Here is a 20080-nt window from a genome sequence, read left to right as displayed (position 1 = left end):
ATAAAACTGGAATTGGTTTGCAACAGGAGGAAAAGGCTGTAAAGACAGCTGTCAGCCTGGCTTCACTGAAGAGCTGTTTTAACAGGTAAGAGAATAGACAATAGCTGAGTGAAAAAGATTATACTATCTGTTTTTATTTGCAGTGTATATACTTTTGCAACATGCAGTATATCAATAGTCTTATCAAATTACTGTGTTTCAGATAGTTAAAACTTTTAATGTTAATAGAAAAGTTGACCCAAAAATGTAAATTCTGTCATCATATACTCAACATCATGTTCTTCCAAATCCATGTGACTTTCTTTTGCAGAACCCAAAAGAAGGTATTTTGTATTCCATATAAGGAAAGTAAATGGTGAGCAAAACAGCTCATTATATGGACAAAAACATTCATTAAAATATCATCTTTTGTGTTCCACAGAAAAAGTAAAACAGGTTTGGAAGGACATGAGGTTCAGTAAATGATGACAGAATTTACATTTGGGTGAACTATCCCTTTTAATGTATGTATAATTAATACACTTCTCATCTCTTTTTTACATTTTTTTTATCATTGTTACATATTGATATATATATATATATATATATATATATATATATATATATATATATATATATATATATATATATATATATAATCATTGTCAAAATTTTATTTCTAGGGATGGGCTTGGCTCTTGCAGAAAGGGTTGCTGGCAGTAGGAACTGATCTTTATATCTTACTGAATTTTTGCAGTACAAGCTTGCCCAGAGTTTTCCTAAGCCGTTTGGAATGTGATGCAGCACGTTTCCTTGGCAATGAAGTGAAGCCTGATGTTAGTGTAGCTTTCTGCAATCCACTTTATGAGTATGAAGATGTGATTATTGTATGGTTCTAGGCTGAACATGTGTGCCTCAAGTTCCTTGAATGCAGAACCACCATGGAGTTCCAGAACCTTTGTGGAGACCCTGGATTTAAATTTGGTGTCAAATTCAGAGATGGGCCTTGTGAGTGTGTGCTGATGAAGAAGTCTCTCAGCTGTCTTACAGACTTTCAGGACGCTGTTTGACAGTCTGATAAGTCCACTTTGGGACTTAATGTCGATCAGTGTTTGTCCAAGTTAATTTTGGGAAGAGCTCTCGACACTGATGATAAACAGGTAGCGCACTGAAACTTCTTCATAGTTGTTTTAACTACAAAGCCTGCAATGTACCCCACCACAGCATGGACAAGCTGGGAAGACTTACAGTGATGTTTTTCTCTGGTCTTCTGTTTCAGGCTGAACGTCACTTTGCCGAAATGCCAGCTTATCAGAAGGTGTTGCCTCCAGTACCATTGTGCTCTCCAGTGGAGAACAGTTGCCACTAGCTCTGATGGCATGTCTTGCTACTATTCTTTTGAAAGCTGATTTAAATTGCCTTGCTGTGGGATTGTTGTTAAATCCATTAGCAGAGCGAATAGCTGCAAAAAACAGCTCAAGGTGGTTCTGGCTAAATTTGTAGGTCAACAGATACCGTAGCTGTGATGTCTGTGGTCTCACTAAATCATCATATAAGTGTTTAAAACTTAATTGTCACGAGGAAGCTGAGGAAGGCAATTTTCTTGCCTGTTGTCACAAGGGATCGCCCATTGATACCTGGCTCTCTCAATCCATTGATGTAATTGTAAGCCTCTGTTAAAAAGGCCACATCCATGTCTCATTGGCCTGCCTCAGGGGGCTTTTAAATCCCCTGGCCATGGGGTTTCTAGAATTCATCAGGTCAAAAAGCCGATCAAAAGTTTCAATTAATTTACACATCAGCTCACATCCAGCAAACTGGGGGAGTTGCAGGTGTTGGTCGCAGAACTGTAGGGCATCTGCCACACTGGCACTGAGGGTCTGAGCAGCAAGGTTTACATTCATTTTTTGACTTTGCCAGTCTAGGTGAGCTGATCTAATTTTGTTGCCTAGATGTAGCCCTTCATCTTTTTGCAGTTCATGTAAAGATTTATTGTATTCCCGTTTTATGCTGTTTCCACAGGGATCTACAATAATGCCACAGGACCCCAAGGTGTTACATACCAGCTTCAGCATATGGCAGACATCCAAGATGACATGGACCCTTCGTTGACTGTTTGATGAATCTGGGAAACTGGGGTTCAAATTTGTGGGTTACAAGTCTGCGCCAAGGTCCCGAAGCATGGAAAAGTGTGTTGATGGACCATCACATGTGAGAGACACCACCCTTACTCCAACATCAGACAGTTTTAGGATGCATTGTCTCACCAGTGTAGCCCTCTCTGACCCAGTCATGCCATGCATTAAAAATTATGCTACTGGAGCTTTCCAGTGCTCATGAATGCAGACAGTCATTATTACCAGTGCCTCTGTTGCCATTGGAATGCCTTCATTTGCTATTTTTGTGCCAATGTCCACATATCCATTCATTCTTGTCCCATCCCACTCTATTTGCTTCATGATGGGCATTTCATCTATCATTAGTGCACAGAGGGTCTCCTGTCCTTTAGCCTGTGCAGCGGATGCTTTGGCTTCGAGATTTACCATTACCAAGATGGTGCCAGTGTGTTTGTCGGCCTGCCGTCTGTCCCGTCAGGTTCTAAATATTAATATCCGACCAGTGTTCTGTTTATTTGTGTTTTTTCTGCTGCTGTTTATTCACTGTGTTGATGCTATCATAACTTATGATCGTCAAATATTATTGCACATCAGAAGTTCATTGGAGACTCAACCTAGAGACTGTCCCATCATGGATAATCGCTGTTACTCTATGAATATGGCCCTGGTTAATGCCAGGCCTGTGTCTAATAAGACTTTTATTTTGACTAATATGACTTTTTCACCTACCGCGGTTTGGATTTTTAATTTTTAACTGAGACATGGACTGGAGCTGGTGAGTCATCCATCTTTGGTGAACTTTGTCCATCAAACTGTTGCTTTATTAGCACCCCAAGATGTGTTGGAAGAGGAGGTGGAGTGGCTATGGTTTTTAAGAACAGGTTCAAAATATGGACAATCTCTGTTGGGAACTTTTCTACATTCAAATCTCAATGTGTACTGACAGAATCCGCTACCACTCCATTATTATGCATCTTGGTCTACAGGCCTCCTAAGCCAGATAAAGATTTTATAAAGGAGTTTCCTGACTTTGCATCTCATATTATCTCATTATATGATTGTATGCTAATTCTGGGTGATTTTAACATTCACGTTTGCTGTCCTGGAAAGCCTATGGTCACTGAGTTCATTTATGCCCTGGACTCCTTTGGTTTTATTCAGCATATAGAAAAGGCTACACATGCACTCGGGCACACTCTTGACCTTATCATGTCTTATGGGTTTTCCACTGATAATATAAACATTGAAGATGCATGTCTTTCAGATCACAAGCCTATTGTATTCAATGTCATACTATCCAGCTCTATGTGTACTGTTAAAACTACAGGTTTTTATTCTCGTTGTATCAATTCTCTCACTGTAAATCAGTTTTCCGACATGTATCAAAGTAATGATGTCTCATCACCAATTTCATTTGCTGCTGAGCATTTTTCAAGCCCAGATGATCTAATTTCTCTCTTTAATTCTTCTTGCACATATATCTTGGACTTTATAGCACCTTCTAAATACAAATGCCCTAAATTTACATCACAACCATGGTTGGATGCTCTACTCGTTCGCTTAGACAGACTTGTCGGAAAGCAGAGCGGAGATGGAAAAAAGATCATCTTACTGTTTCATTTGATATCTTTAGAAACTGCCTGGTGAATTTTCGGAAAGCAGCCAAAAAAGCCAGAGCTAAATATTTCTCTGATATTATCAGTAAATATTGTCGTACCCCTAAAATCCTGTTTAACACTATAAATTCAATAATTAATCCTCGCATCTCTTATTAAGTAGAACCATCTCCTGATATTTGTGAGAGAGTTTCTAGGTTTCTTATTGAAAAGATTGATGGAATTTGATCCTCCCTCACTCCTTTTCACTCTCATACTTTGCTCGAATGTTCAGTTACTACAGCTACCTTGAACAGCTTTCAGACGGTGTCTTTTTCTGAGTTGAAGGACTTAGTGATGCAGATGAAATCTACAACTTCACCTTATGATGTTGTTCCCTCTGACATCATTAAATTTGCTTTTGATACAACTGGGCCTAGTATCCAAGTAATTATTTATTCTTGCTTAGTTTCCGGCATTGTCCCTGCATGCTTAAAGCAAGCAGTTGTCCAGCCGTTGCTCAAAAAGCCCAATCTTGACGCAAAGTGTTTGAATAATTATTGTCCCATTTCAAAATTGCCATTTGTTTCAAAAGTTATGGAAAAGGTTGTTTTGTCACAGTTACTTCCTTTTCTGAACTCGACTCAGGTACTTGAACCATTTCAATCAGGTTTTACGACTCATCACAGTACTGAAACAGCTTTGTTAAAAGTGATGAACGATTTGTTACTTGCAGTTGATTCTAGTGATAATGCAGTTTTGATTTTACTGGATCTTAGTGCCGCTTTTGACACGGTAGATCATAACATCCTTCTGTCACGCCTTGAACAGTGGGTGGGCATTAAGGATACAGCACTACTCTGGTTTGATTCATATCTTAAATTCAGGACATTCTCAGTGACTATTGGCCAGTTCTTTTCATCATCTGTCTCTGTCTCCTGAGGGGTTCCTCAGGGGTCTATTTTGGAGCCACTACTCTTCAATCTGTACATGCTTCCACTTGGTAACATCATTAGGAAATATAACATCTCTTTCCATTTCTATGCCGATGATTCTCAGCTGTACCTCCCATTAAAATCTAGAGACTTTGCAACCTCTCATGGACTGTCTTGAGGATATTAAATTCTGGATGGCAAATAACTTTCTCCAGCTCAACAATGATAAAACTGAGGTGATTGTCTTTGGTCCCTCCAAAACTATAAGTTCTATAGTTAATTACTTAGACAATCTCACTCCATATGTTAAGTCACATGCAAAAAATTTAGGTGTTATCTTTGACTCTGAGCTTTGTCTTGAAAAACAAATTAGCTCAGTTTTTAAAAACAGCTTTTACCAGTTGAGAGTCATCTCCAGACTTAAATCGTCACTTTCCTTTCAAGATCTGGAAAAAGTAAATTATGCATTTATTACATCACGCCTGGACTATTGTAATTCTCTATACCTTGGTCTTCCCCAATCTTCATTGGCACGTCTGCAGATGGAACAGTACGCAGCAGCTAGACTGTTAACAAGTGCAAAAAAAACGTGATCATATAACTCCAATTCTAGCTTCTCTTCATTGGCTTCCGGTCTTGTTTAGAATTCAATTCAAGATTTTGCTGATTGTTTTTAAAGCTCTTAATCGACAAGCCCTATCTTATATTTCTGACCTTATTTATTTGCATTCATCTTCTAAGTCTCTCAGGTCTGCCAATAAAGGTCTCCTTTATGTCCCAAGGTCACGTCTTTAATTAAAAGGTGACAGAGCCTTTGCAGTTGCTGCTCCACACTTATGGAATCAATTGCCACCTGACATTAAGTGTGCTCCTTTAATCTCTATCTTTAAATCTAGACTTAAGACACATTTTTACTCTTAGGCCTTCCCTGGCTATTAACTTGTTGATTAGTAATTGTTATCTTTTTATTTTATTTTATTTTATTTTATTGTATAATTGTTTTTGTACAGCACTTTGGTCAGTGTAAGCTGAATTTAAATGTGCTTTATAAATAAAATTTACTTACTTAGGATTTCCTCACTAAATCTGGGATCTCCTCCAATGCTGCTGTACCATCTTCTTATTGTGGATGGGTGAGGCAACCCCAAGTTAAATGTCTCCTTGACATACTTGTAAGCCTTAGCTGAGTAGAACTGCAATGTAAGTGCAAATGATTTTAGGGCTTGGTGGTATTTTGCTAAATTGAACTCTCTTCAGAATTTCTAGTTATACATCAGGGCAATTTTCAAGCATGAATGCTCCATTCTCTGTTAACAATTGAGATTCCTTTAGGGTCTTAATGATGTTCTGAAGGTTTGAAATTCTTTTTTTGTGTCTCCCGTTTTTTTTGAAGGTTCTGTCTGTTTTTTTGTGTGTGTTTATTAATTTGTTTTATTGCTTTAAGCAGCAGTCCAGTGAGAGTCTTGGGCTGGCAAAGCAATAGCTTTGCTCATCTGTTTTGGGGGCATCAAGAGGAGCATGAGTTGAGGTATGAGGGGAGTCCTCACAGCAGTCAAACATTGTCTCTTTTTCTCTTAGTGTAGGGGCCTTTCTGTGGGTCTGTTTCTGAAACAAACAAGATGTGTCTTTGTCTCCTGTCACTATTAAAATGTATCCTGACTAACAGCTTGCTCTTTTGTACTCTGCAGCAGGCATTATTTAAATTAATGTGCAGGATGCCAAGGACACAACTTTCAAAGGCCACCCTCTTAAAGTTCCAGCCAACAGGCCAAGCTGGCTTCCCGTACAATTCTGGTAAGTAGTTGAAACAATTAATTCACTTTAAATACAGTGAATGCGTTCATAGCTTAAATGGATAGTTCAACCAGAAATAGAAATTATAACTTTGTGGTGGCTTGTCAGAATGTTTTGTTAAAGTATATTACTAATGCTACAAGCCAAAAGGAGTAACTTGAAGTAAACCATGACATCTTATGTTGCTTGTCTACTTAAAGGAATAGTTGACCCAAAACTGAAAACGGCATGAGTGTGAGTAAATGATGACAGAATTTTCAGTTTTGGGTCAACTATTCCTTTAAGTAATTCTGTCTGCCTGTCTACCTTTAGCAGCTGTGGAGGGAAATTGAAAATTGTTGGCACAGCATGTGGGCGAAGCCTAACTATTTGTCCTGTCCTATCAAAACACAGAGGCAGGAGTAGGCAGATGGCCTGAAGTTTTGCCTCCTGAGCTTCACAAGCCATTCTCTCCACCTGACTGGGTCTTTTGGAAATCTAAAGAGTTGAACACAATAAATAAAAAGCTATATAAAGTTAGTTTGTTTGTTTACGTATACATAAACAACAAAGAACATGATTTGACAAAAGGGTTGTTGTAAGATTTACAGCACTTCTTGGCATCAGTTAAAATTAACTGGAAAAGGGAAAAATATGCTTTTTTTTCTAACAGTAAAAACCAGAGGGATTTGTCCCCACATATCTTTACATTTTTATTGTATTGTTCAGTTTAATAGTCAATTTTTTTTTTGTGTACTTGGAAGCTTCAGTTATTGAACAAATATACATGTATGTGTAACACATCAATGGAAAGGAGGAGGCGAGAACCGGCTTGGTAATATAAATGATAGTTTAATAATAAACTGAACCAAAAAGACACAAACATAAACAGGTGTCAGACAGCTGTCTGTAACTCTCTCTCTCTCTCTGTCGCACTGCCCTCTCCGGTCGGCCTTATCCCTCTCAGGCTTAATCAGCCTAATTAGCGGGTGTGCGGAATCACGACCCGGCCTCGCCCTCTGCCCTGCCACAGTATGATTTCCTTGAGTGTGCATAAATGTGAAGAAAACTCTTTCTGATTATGATTTAATAGATCAGGGGATTGTGGAAATATTGATTTATTGATTGGCCAATGATTAAATGCTCACTAGCTGGTAAGTACATATTCCAGAAATGTATAAATGAATGCAAATGCATGGGATAATTCATGTATATACTACAAGACTTCATATGAATTTGTGTGTATGTATACTATACTACATTTTTATATTCGGCTCTTCTGGTTTTATTCTAAAGATTTACTGTCTAGTTACAATATCAACACAAAGTTAGACGTTTTTTTAACAATCACTGATCTCAGTGTTTATAACTTTTTTAAACTATGAAGGCAGAGAAACATTGCATCCTGTAACAATCTGCAGATGTGTCTATTGGATACTTTTGCTTTAAAAAAGGGGTAATTTATACACTTTGATGTTGTATTTTTACTGTAGATTATTAAAGATTATGATCGTTATGCCCACTCTACATTGGGATAATGACTCATTTGTGCTTAATAGGTACATAGTCTGTATAAATTACAACCTGTGGGCACTTCTGCCACATCCTTTAGTGAATGTTGTTTCACAGTTAAACGCAGCACACCGGGTCATCTTGGGAGTTTTCGTCCATTGGTGGTCGATGCCCTCTGTTAGTAGATAATAGTAAAATGGCTGACAGAGCACTTCCGGTGGCTTCACCTACTGCTGGCAGTTTAGAATTCTATGAGCAATCCAGTTTTATATATATATATATATATATATATATATATATATATATATATATTGTGCTCAAAAGTTTGCATACCCTTGGAGAATTGGTAATATATGTACCATTTTTAAAGAAAACATGAGTGAGCAGGCAAAACACATTTATTTTATTTCTTATGGGATTCATATTCAACTGTAAGTTATAACAGAATGGCACAATCATAAAACAAAACATGGCAACAATGAAAAAAATGAAATGACCCCTGTTCAAAAGTCTGCATACCCTTAGTTTTTAATACTGTGTATTGCCCCCTTTAGCATCAATGACAGCGTGCAGTCTATTGTAATAGTTGTCTATGAGGCCCCAAATTCTTGCAGGTGGTATAGCTGCCCATTCGTCTTGGCAAAATGCCTCCAGGTCATGCAAAATCTCCCCAGAGTGGCTCGATGATATTAAGGTCAGGAGACTGTGATGACCACTCCAGAACCTTCACCTTTTTCTGCTGTAACCACTGGAGGGTCAACTTGGCCTTGTGCTTAGGGTCATTGTCATGCTGGAAAGTCCAAGAGCGTCCCATGCGCAGCTTTCGTGCAGAAGAATGAAACTTGTCTGCCAGTATTTTCTGATAACATGCTGCATTCATCTTGCCATCAATTTTCACAAGATTCCCAGTGCCTTTAGAGCTCACACCCCCCCAAAACATCAGTGAGCCACAGTGGGGATGGTATTCTTTTCACTATAGGCCATGTTGACCCCTCTCCAAACATAGCTCTATTTTGGTCTCGTCACTCCAAATTACAGTGTGCCAGAAGCTGTGAGGCGTGTCAAGGTGTTGTCGGGCATATTGCAGTAAAGGCTTCTTTCTGGCAACTCGACCATGCAGCTAATTTTTGTTCAAGTATCCCATCTTTTTCCAGAGCAGCCTGTATTTCTCCTGAGGTTACCTGTGGGTTTTTCTTTGTATCCCAAACAATTCTTCTGGCAGTTGTGGCTGAAATCTTTCTTGGTCTACCTGACCTTGGCTTGGTATCAAGAGATCCCTGAATTTTCCACTTCTTAATAAGTGATTGAACAGTACTGACTGGCATTTTCAAGGCTTTGGATATCTTTTTATATCCTTTTCCATCTTTATAAAGTTCCATTACCTTGTTATGCAGGTCTTTTGACAGTTCTTTTCTGCTCCCCATGGCTCAGTATCTAGCCTGCTCAGTGCATCCACGTGAGAGCTAACAAACTCATTGACTATTTATACACAGACGCTAATTGCAATTTAAAAAGCCACAGATGTGGGAAATTAACCTTTAATTGCCATTTAAACCTGTGTGTGTCACTTTGTGTGTCTGTAACAAGGCCAAACATTCAAGGGTATGTAAACTTTTGATCAGGGCCACTTGGGTGATTTCTGTTATCATTATGATTTAAAAAGGAGCCAAACAACTATGTGATAAATGGCTTCATATGATCACTATCCTTAATTAAAAGACAGTTTTTTTTTTTTTTTGCATGATCAGTCATATTTTCAAAATCAATGCCAAAATTTCACAATTTCTGCCAGGGTATGCAAATTTTGAGGACAATTGTATGTATGTGTGTGTGTGTGTGTGTGTGTGTGTGTGTGTGTGTGTGTGTGTATATATATATATATATATATATATATATATATATATATATAGAGAGAGAGAGAGAGAGAGAGAGAGAGAGAGAGAGAGAGAGAGAGAGAGAGAGAGAGAGAGAGAGAGAGATCAGTGGGCACTCCCCATTTCCAGGGAGGAGGAACAGGACAGAAAGAAGGGGAAGGAGGGGAGACGAGAGAGAGAGAGAAGGATCTCGGGGCTCGAATATGCAGCCATGTGGTCCTCTGCCAGCTGGATGGCCGTTTGGAGCGATGGTGGGTGGTGGCACTGGACCCCCTCTCAGAAGTCAAGCGATAAACTGCTCTAGTACCACCAGGTCGATCACAGCTCCGACGTCGCACTTCTCAGCCAGTAACCACCTCCAGGAGGCGTCCAGGAGCAGCTGGACAAAGGCAAAAGGGCAGCCGTGCTAGCCAATGGACAGCGAGCGGAAGCGTTGGCGCTGCTGCTCGTGTGTCTGGCTGACCCATTGCAGGATGGCTTTCCTCAAGTCGGCGTACACCAGGAGGTTCTCTGTTGGTAACTGCTGCGCTGCGAGTTGGGCCTCCCCAGACAACAGTGGTATTAACCGGAACACCCACTGGGTTATCGGACGTCTGCAGGCCCCCGCCGTCCACTCAAAGAGCTCCAAGAAGGCCTCCGGATCGTCTTGGGGGCCCATCTTGACCAGCAGAACATGGGGCAGGGCAATTAAGGGGTCTGGGGTCACGGCGGCAGCACCCTCCTGATGCAGCAAGCTCTGGAGCATCTGCCGGTCCTCCGCTTGGGCCTGGAGGAGTGCAATAAACCGCTGCTTCTGTTCTATGTGCAGCTCAAGGAGAACCTGATGTTGTGTGTGGTGGATGCTGACGAGGGTCTTGAAAACATCCTCCAGAGGTGAGGCATCCATGGCGGCATTCTTCCTTCCATCGAACTCAAACCATATTTATTTTGAACACAAAAATAGGCTTTTCAGTACTTCACTCAATAATCAGTGCACACAGCTTAACACAGTCTTGGGGTGTGTGTGGTAGCTCTCTCTCACTGGCATCTGACTTGCTCTTAAATCTGTCTCCAACTCTCACTGCAATGACAAACAGCTGTTAGAAACAGTCATAGCCAGGTGATGATCCTTACCGTTCTCATCTCCTGATCTCACTCTCCATTCACAAGCCTGCGCTCAACCGTGCCCCCACCACCACAGCATTAAAAATAATATCACATTTTCTGTGCAAAATGAATATATATATTCATTTTCTGTAGGCAAAAGATTTTTTTTTTCTTTTGGCTTTAATGAAATGTTACCTGGACATTTTCACATGCTTTGTTTCTTCGTTTCGAGTTAGAAATTCACCCTTAAAAACCCCTGTCGACCTCAACCTTCTGTACTTGACCAGAGCCTGATCAACTTGATTTTAAGTCTCACCTTGTCTCCCACATTCCTCTTCTCCAACCTTCTTTTCTTCTCCTATCCTGAACTTCTGTCTTGCCCTCTTCCCTTTAGACATACGATTGCAGTACATGATTAACTGACTCAACATGCAATCTAAAGCCTGCACACACACACGGCACTGCAGAGTCCAACTCAGCAGGTCATCAGAAGAATCCAAAACGTACTTTTCTTCACTGCGTCCATGGATATAATAATTTAAAATAAAACTTTAATTATAGATGATTGAAGGTCAGAGAGAGGGAAGGGGAAAAGTTTTTTTTGTATGTCCTGAAGCTGCCCTGTACAGAATTCCCTCTTTTCAACACAAGTTCAACTAGTAAAACATGTCTAAACATCCTTAAATCAAGTTTACTTGAGAAGAAAAGTCATGTAAGATATGGAGAAGTTTATTTTTCTTACCCCATTGGCAAAATGTTTTTTCTTTGTTTTAAGAATAAATCTAAATTTATGAAGGTTTATGCTTGAAAAAAAATAAAGTGCTAATGGTGTCCTGACATCGTCTTGATAACCAGAGAGAGGAAAAAAGTATTAAAAGTAAGGTTTAAGTTCCTTTAGCTCTCTCTGTCTCTCTCCTTCTCTCTCCTAGTAAGGGTTCCAGCTTAAATGGGAACCAAATGTTTGTGTAAGGCTTTCCTCTGTGCGAGTGCACTGTTTGTATTCTGAAGCAGCTGGAATGTCTCCACCGGCTGCCAGGCTATTCTGTGGGCGGCTCACAGATCCTTGCAGCCCTCATTTCACTTCACATCTGAGCCCGTCTCCTTGCGCTGAGGGGATATATACACCTTATTCGGGAGACGGGTGTTATGACAACAAATATCATCGCTGCGTCATGGTACCCTCAAGGTGTTTGCGGGTATGTTGTGTGTGTTGTGGAAGCATCTGCTAGAATGGAAAATCCTTGAGGATTCCCTCTTTGCTGCAGCAAAAATTGCACAGTTGATCACTAACTAAACTGTCTTCAATTAATCAGCATTTTTGCCATTTTCCAGTAAATAATATATAAAACAAGATAAATCTAAGTTAAAATACTTTCTCTTTTCCCAACTTCATCATTAGTAGGTTGGTTTCCCCAAAAAATGTAAACACTGTGGCGCTATCAAAAAGACATTGCCATTTCTTTGAGCATCCCAACCACCCCAACATAGCGACATTGGCCTTATCAATAGAGCGCAACAGTCAGTTTCCGAAAGTAAAAATCCCATTCATTTTTTCCATAGTATCAATGGTATACTGTATGCTTCTGCTGAAGCAATCAGTCCTCATTACTTCAACTTCATTATCTAAAAATGGTGTTTAAAAGTGAAGTTCATGGCGAACAACTACACCTCCCATGGTCCAGCAGAGAAAGATCCACCAGTCAGAAAACTGAGGCCAAGAAAGCCTGCCAAACATGCCTGGAAGCGACCTCCCATGACACACTGTGAATGATGCAAATAAGTCGATCTCCCTTCACCCACAAACTACTTGTACACCTATCAGCCACAACATTAAAATCACCAGCCTAATATTGTGTCCCCCTCGTGCCGCCAACTTGCATCTCAGAATAGCATTCTGAGATGCTGTTCTTCTCACCACAATTGTACAGAGCGGTTATCTGAGTTACCATAGACAGTTTGAATCAGTCTGGTCATTCTCTGTTGACCCCTTTCATCAACAAGGCATTTCCATCCGCAGAACTGCCACTCACTGGATGTTTTTTTTTTTTTTGGCACCATTCGGAGTAAATTCTAGAGACTGTTGTGCGTGAAAATCCCAGAAGATCAGCAGTTACAGAAATACTCAAACCAGCCTATCTGGCACCAACAATCATGCCACGATCCAAATCACTGAGATCACATTTTGTCTCCATTCTGATAGTTGATTTGAACATTAACTGAAACTCCTGACCCATATCTGCATGATTTCATGCACTGCACTGCTGCCAGAGCGCAGTGCAGATTAGATAATCGCATGAATGATTGTTGGTGCCAAATGGGCTGGTCCTGGGATTTTCACACACACAACAGTCTCTAGAATTTACTTAGAATGGTGCCAAAACAAAAAACATCCAGTAAGCGGCAGTTCTGCACTCCTTGTTGATGAGAGAGGTCAACAGAGAATGGCCAGACTGGATCGAACTGACAAAGTCTACGGTAACTCAGATAACCGCTCTGTACAATTGTGGTGAGAAGAACAGCATCTCAGAATGCTGAGTTTTGGAGGCACGAGGGGGACCTACACAATATTAGGCAGGTGGTTTTAATGTTGTGGCTGATCGATGTATATTTGTATATATCAGAATATTTCACAATAAACGTAAACTATATTGTTTCTATACTTGTAATCAACAACCTAAAATCAATGGTTTTATAAATTTCCATCGTTTTATGTTTTAGTAAGTCATTCGCAATGCTTCATGTAATTGTAGTTCTTCCCCACGTGAAAGATGGAAAGTACACAGGAGGCGGGAACAGTCAAAGTAATATTTAATTTAAACAAAAAGACACAAACACAAATACACACACGGCAGCTGTGTGTGGCTCTCTCTCTCCCTAACTGCCGCATCCGGCTGCATTTATCACTCTCCTTGGCTGATTAGCCCGATTGGGGGCTGGGCGTGCGTAGTCACGGCCCGGCCCCGCCCTCCTCCTCGTCACAACAGCCTTGTAAAAAAATTTTTTTAATGTTTTTTTTTTTTTTTTTTTTTTTGATTTTCAAATATTTTTTGCTTCAAAACAAAGTTTGTAATGTTGTGATTCACCTTGGAGCTAGTTGGTTTGGTTCATGGCTTAGAACGCTTTTATGAAGGATTTTATGAGAAGTCTTTGGAAGAAATTAATGGGAAAATGACTTCCGGAACCCAGGTGGTTGCGCTCTATTGCCACAGTTTGGGGCAGGACTATCTGTTTGTTGACCAATGACAGACGGAGGGGGTGAGAGTATCGCTTTAGCTTTGACATGTTTCAGAGAATATATCTTTAATTGATTTTATATTCTCACCCAATTGTTTCTTCTGTTTTAAGCATAAATTTAAGAAATATTCTCTGAAAACAAGTCTTATGATCTTACACAGTTTTGCTTCTCAAGTGAATTTATCTTGATTTAGCAATGTTTAGATACTTTTTACTGGGAAACATGACAAAAATACTCAGCGTGTGTACACAAAACATTGAATGAACAGTGCTTTTGAATTTTGGGTTGTCTTGAGTAAACATACTCTTCTGTATTGTCTGTGTTTAGACTGTTTTCTTTGTTGCAGGGAAGGCTTGCGTCCTTAAATGCCTGCTGGCCATCCATAAGATCTTCCGAGAGAATGATCCGGCCTTCAACGACCTTTACATTACAGACTACTGCGTCTGAATCCAGATGGTCAAGTAAGTTCAGTCGCCTGAGTCAGCCAACCCAAAATGAAGTTTCTTTCTTTTTTATTTTTTTTACAAACTGAACTGGTGCCAGAATCAGATTTTCAGATAATTATGCAGAGTTCATGAATCCCTGTTGTGAGCTAAATTGCACATTCATTAAAGCAATAATCCACGAGGGGCCATGCGTTACAGTAATTTCACTACAGGTAAGGATTGTTCTTAGGCACAATACAAAATTGAGTGTCTAAAACCACCTTAAGTATGGTAAAATTGCTGTAAAGCACTTTCTCTTGCTTGTTGCTTTTATGAAACTGTGGCTCTTGCAATATGACAAAAGACACTGATGTTCAATTTATTAATAATAATCAGAATAAACTGTTCAACTGTTCTAAACTGTTAAGTCATTTTTTTTTTTTATTTCAAAAATGTTCCATTATACAACAAATGAGCAAACACCACATGAAGACATTAACTTTGCAATTATAGTTGAGTGGAGACTTTAATGACAACAAAAGAACAAAAAATTGAATAAATAATTATACCTAAGCCAAAATTAGGTCATTCCACAGCTTTCCAATAAGTTTAGTAACTTGGTGGCTATCTTAGGGGCTGTTCAGGGTGCTGAATGCAATATCGTGCTACAAAAAAGCTAGATGCAGCACAAAGAATGGAATAGAACACAGGTGTCTTGAGACACATTTTTTTAAGTTAAGATCTTTTAACTTGACACGACATCTAAAAGCTGTGGTGTTCTTGGGTGAGACGCTGAAGAAGACAAAAACAGCTCCCGGATGCAATGGTTTCTGATGCAAAAACATGTTTGGTGCGTATTTCCCCTTACTTATTATAAATCTTTTAGATAAAAGTAATATAGTTTATTGGCCTAACTGTAAGGTGTTTATGGCTGCTAAGCAACATATCAACTTGCCGCATTAATTTCAACTAATGAGTGGCAACAAATGATTTCAAACATGGATCATCCAGAAAGAATTTAGTGTCTGCTATTTTTTAGCAGATTCAGATGTGTCTCATTCAGTCAGAATGTTTTTTGAGTTTTCTTTCTGCTAGTTAAACAGAACTATAGTGTCTGAACTCTCTGCTCGCCATATTTTGTAATCATTTGGATGTTTAAAATGTGAACTACAGCCAGTGCATAATTTGGTAATGAGCTACACTGTTTCTTGGTCAGTGTTCATCTTAAAGTTGTATGCTTGTCTAAAAAGAGTATAGTTGAAAAATGTACATATGAAGTTATAGGCCCTATGCCCAGACATGATAAATGTCCTGTGGGGATTAGACCGAATTTTTGCAGTTTCTTGCTTTGCCAAAGTGCAGATTTTCTAGCCCTGACAGCTAATTAATAATAGATGTGTAAAATGGCTGGGCTTTGAGTTGCAGTGTGCCTGTTTTCTCAATGAGACAAAAGAAGAAAATGAGAAAAAGAGAGACAGAAAGCAAGGTGAGTACAAAGACTCTGGCTTTGTTCAGACAGGCAGCAAACATTTGATGTTTTGAGGGGCATATTTAACTGAAATTCATTAAGTTGTTTGTAGTCTGAACAGCACAAAACAAATCCATATGTGGTTTGAAGCCTGATAAAGATGTGACTTTTTGGAATGCGTATCCGTTGAACGGTCAGATCAGATTGCAGGTAGTTTTTTCGTCATTCAGGATACATATATACACACATACAGTATGTAACGTCATACAAAGTGTGCAATATTGTATGGAGATGTGTCACTCATTTTTGCTAAATCTTCAAATGTTTTTAGTTGTTCACAGTCTGAACATAAAAAAACCCAACAACAACACATCCACATCCAAATCCGATAAAATAAATAAATAAATAAAAAGATTTTTAAACCAGATGTGGTTTGAAATTAGATAAAAGGAATATTCTGGGTTCAATACAAGTTGAGCTCAATCGACGCTATTTGTGGCATAATGTTGATTACCACACACTCAAAAAAGGATATTGACTCATCCCTTCTTCTTTTTTTTATTTTTTTAAAAAAAGCATAAAGTGAAACATTTTGGTTACAGTGAGACACTTACTGAATGGGGGTAAATGGGCCAATTTTTGGAGGGGTTAAAGGCAGAAATGTGAAGCCTAAAATTAAAATAAAATACCTACAGTGCATCCGGAAAGTATTCACAGCGCTTCACTTTTTCCACATTTTGTTATATTACAGCCTTATTCCAAAATGGATCAAATTCATTATTTTCCTCAAAATTCTACAAGCAATACCCCATAATGACAACATGAAAGAAGTTTGTTTGAAATCTTTGCAAATGTATTAAAAATAAAAAACGAAAAAAATCACATGTACGTAAGTATTCACCTGTGATAAATTCAGTTGATTGGACATGATTTGGAAAGGCACACACCTGTCTATATAAGGTCCCACAGTTATCAGTGCATGTCAGAGCACAAACCAAGCCATGAAGTCCAAGGAATTGTCTATAGACCTCCAAGACAGGATTGTATCGAGGCACAGATCTGGGGAAGGGTACAGAAAAATTTCTGCAGCATTGAAGGTCCCAATGAGCACACTGGCCTCCATCATCTGTAAATGGAAGAAGTTTGGAACCACCAGGACTCTTCCTAGAGCTGGCCGCCTGGCCAAACTGAGTGATCGGGGGGAGAAGGGCCTTAGTCAGGGAGGTGACCAAGAACCCGATGGTCACTCTGACAGAGCTCCAGTGTTTCTCTGTGGAGAGAGGAGAACCTTCCAGAAGAACAACCATCTCTGCAGCACTCCACCAATCAGGCCTGTATGGTAGAGTGGCCAGACGGAAGCCACACCTCAGTAAAAGGCACATGACAGCCCGCCTGGTGTTTGCCAAAAGGCACCTGAAGGACTCTCAGACCATGAGAAACAAAGATTGAACTCTTTGGCCTGAATGGCAAGCATCATGTCTGGAGAAAAACAGGCACCGCTCATCGCCTGGCCAATACCATCCCTACAGTGAAGCATGGTGGTGGCAGCATCATGCTGTGGGGATGTTTTTCAGCGGCAGGAACCGGGAGACTAGTCAGGATCGAGGGAAAGATGAATGCAGCAATGTACAGAGATCCTTGATGAAAACCTGCTCCAGAGCGCTCTGGACCTCAGACTGGGGCAAAGGTTCATCTTCCAACAGGACAACGACCCTAAGCACACAGCCAAGATAACAAAGGAGTGGCTATGGGACAACTCTGTGAATGTCCTTGAGTGGCCCAGCCAGAGCCCAGACTTGAACCCGATTGAACATCTCTGGAGAGATCTGAAAATGGCTGTACACCGAAGCTCCCCATCCAACCTGATGGAGCTTGAGAGGTCCTGCAAAGAAGAATGGGAGAAACTGCCTAAAAATAGGTGTGCCAAGCTTGTAGCATCATACTCAAAGACTTGAGGCTGTAATTGGTGCCAAAGGTGCTTCAACGAAGTATTGAGCAAAGGCTGTGAATACTTATGTGTGTGTGTGTGTGTGTGTGTGTGTGTGTGTGGGTTTTTTTTTTTTTTTCGTTTATTTTATTTAATAAATTAGCAAAGATTTCAAACAAACTTCTTTCACGTTGTCATTATGGGGTATTGTTTGTAGAATTTTGAGGAAAATAATGAATTTAATCCATTTTGGAATAAGGCTGTAACATAACAAAGTGTGGAAAAAGTGAAGCGCTGTGAATACTTTCCGGATGCACCGTACATTTATTCTTCTGTTAAAACTTGAGAATCATTTGAGCTGTAAAATTGTTTAAAAGTAAAACTGTTTCATTAAAATAGTTTTACTCCAAAGAAATTTAATTGTAATTTTGAAACATTTAAAATCATGACCACCCTCATGAGATGAAGACTCCAGTCATATCAGTAACCTTATAAAAGCAGTTTTATTCTATATGAAGAGGGTCCCCTCATGAGGGCCGCCATGTTAGGATCACATGGCCAGCCGAATCCTATTCACTAATATCAGTAACCACCCTGTTATTGGACACTTTTACACATGGATTGAATTAATCATGGCTGACTGTGAATAGTACATTTCAACAATGGCACCGGCAACTGAAACTATTGCATTTGAATGATGCTGCATCCATGCCCCTAGGTGTCAGTGTAAGTCCAAGACGACATTAACACAAAAATTACTGAGTGCACCTTTAAATTGTCGCTTACCGGGATTACAGTGTTTACCGCGTTATGGCAGCGAAGTTTAAATGATTTAGAAGCTATTTTATCACACTAAAATCATTGTGACCAACTTTTATTAAGTCTCGTGTCTATACTGTTGAAACAGTGAGTGCTTTAACATTTACGGATTGGCCCCATTCACTTCCATTGATTTAAGGAAAGGAGGGACAAGTCCAAATAATTTTTTGTGGTTATCTACATTTTGCCACAAATGCTGTCGATTGAGCTTAACTTGTATTGAACACTGAATATTCCTTTTAAAATCCTTTTTTTTTTTTTACTTTTTTATCAGATTTCAGGTAGTTTCTTGGTGTCCAATCTTCCGTCCAATTCTTCCACACAACACAAAAGAAGATGTTAGGCAGAATGTTAGAGAGTGACTGAAACTAAGGAAAGTGTCTTCAAAATTGTTTGATTGTTCAGCCAAATGTTGATTATCAAATAGTTTCATGGTTTTCTCTGAATCTGAGCATAGTTAAGCCAAACTGTCCTGTGACAGATCACAGAGGCCTGATTTAAGTCAAAACTCAATTTAGACAAAATGTGTAGTTACTGTGTTTTGGCTTTGCAGTGCAGCAAAGTCCACAGAGAACCGTGTACTGTAGTTCCAAAGTCAGTGTGCAGTAAACCTCAATGAGGCTTGCATGGGCCATATGAGTAATGTAAATGAAGAAGCCAAAGGGTAAACAAGGCAAAGCACTGTCCCTTTATTCTTTCCCCTCAGAAGTGTGGCTATCCAAGCTAAGTGTCAGCTTGAGGGCCCCAGTCGATCACTAAATGCATCATCTGAGCCACCAACAGCATTGACTTGTGATTGAACACTTGTGTTGCTCTTTTCCTCTTCATCTTCTGCACTTTGAGTAGAACAAAAGAAAGAGCAGACTGGAGTGTCTTTGAAAGGTGCTGCTTGCAGAATTTACGACGGCATTCTACTCCCGTTGTTCTCTTAGTCATACTTGCCTCAAGGCGTTTGACATCTCTCAACATCGCGTCGAAAATTGATTTCCAGTTTGCATCATTTTAGAGTGCCTTTAGTCCTCTTGAAACAGTGCTGCAAACTTTCTCTTTTAGTTCAGACAAAGCCCCTCTTGTCATGGGAATTGACTGCAGGAGACTCGCTCCTCCTTTCAAGTGCTGGAGCTTTTGATCAAATCCCCACTGCCTGGGTTTGTGTAGACAACTCCCTGTTATCACAGGAGGTTTGTTGTGACAGCGTTTCCAACATCTGACATCTCCTCTCTCAGATTATTTAAACAATCATCTATTCCAAGGTTCCTCCCAAAAGGACACCCCAGTTCAGTTAAGTGAGTAATCTTTGGCTATGTTCATACTGCAGCAGAATGCGGTTGTCAG

The 20080-nt window shown here is 39.7% G+C and overlaps 1 pseudogene; it reads left to right on the top strand.

Annotated features, from left to right (window-relative positions):
• Nucleotides 1-19874, top strand: part of LOC127448802 (protein SHQ1 homolog) — a 51150-nt pseudogene extending 31276 nt beyond the window's left edge.
• The last annotated feature ends 206 nt before the right edge of the window (nt 19875-20080 follow it).

This window comes from Myxocyprinus asiaticus, chromosome 12 (assembly GCF_019703515.2).
Source record: "Myxocyprinus asiaticus isolate MX2 ecotype Aquarium Trade chromosome 12, UBuf_Myxa_2, whole genome shotgun sequence".
Lineage (NCBI taxonomy): Eukaryota > Metazoa > Chordata > Actinopteri > Cypriniformes > Catostomidae > Myxocyprinus > Myxocyprinus asiaticus.
The sequence above is the reverse complement of the archived record's forward strand: the minus strand, read 5'-3'. Positions and strand labels throughout refer to the sequence as shown.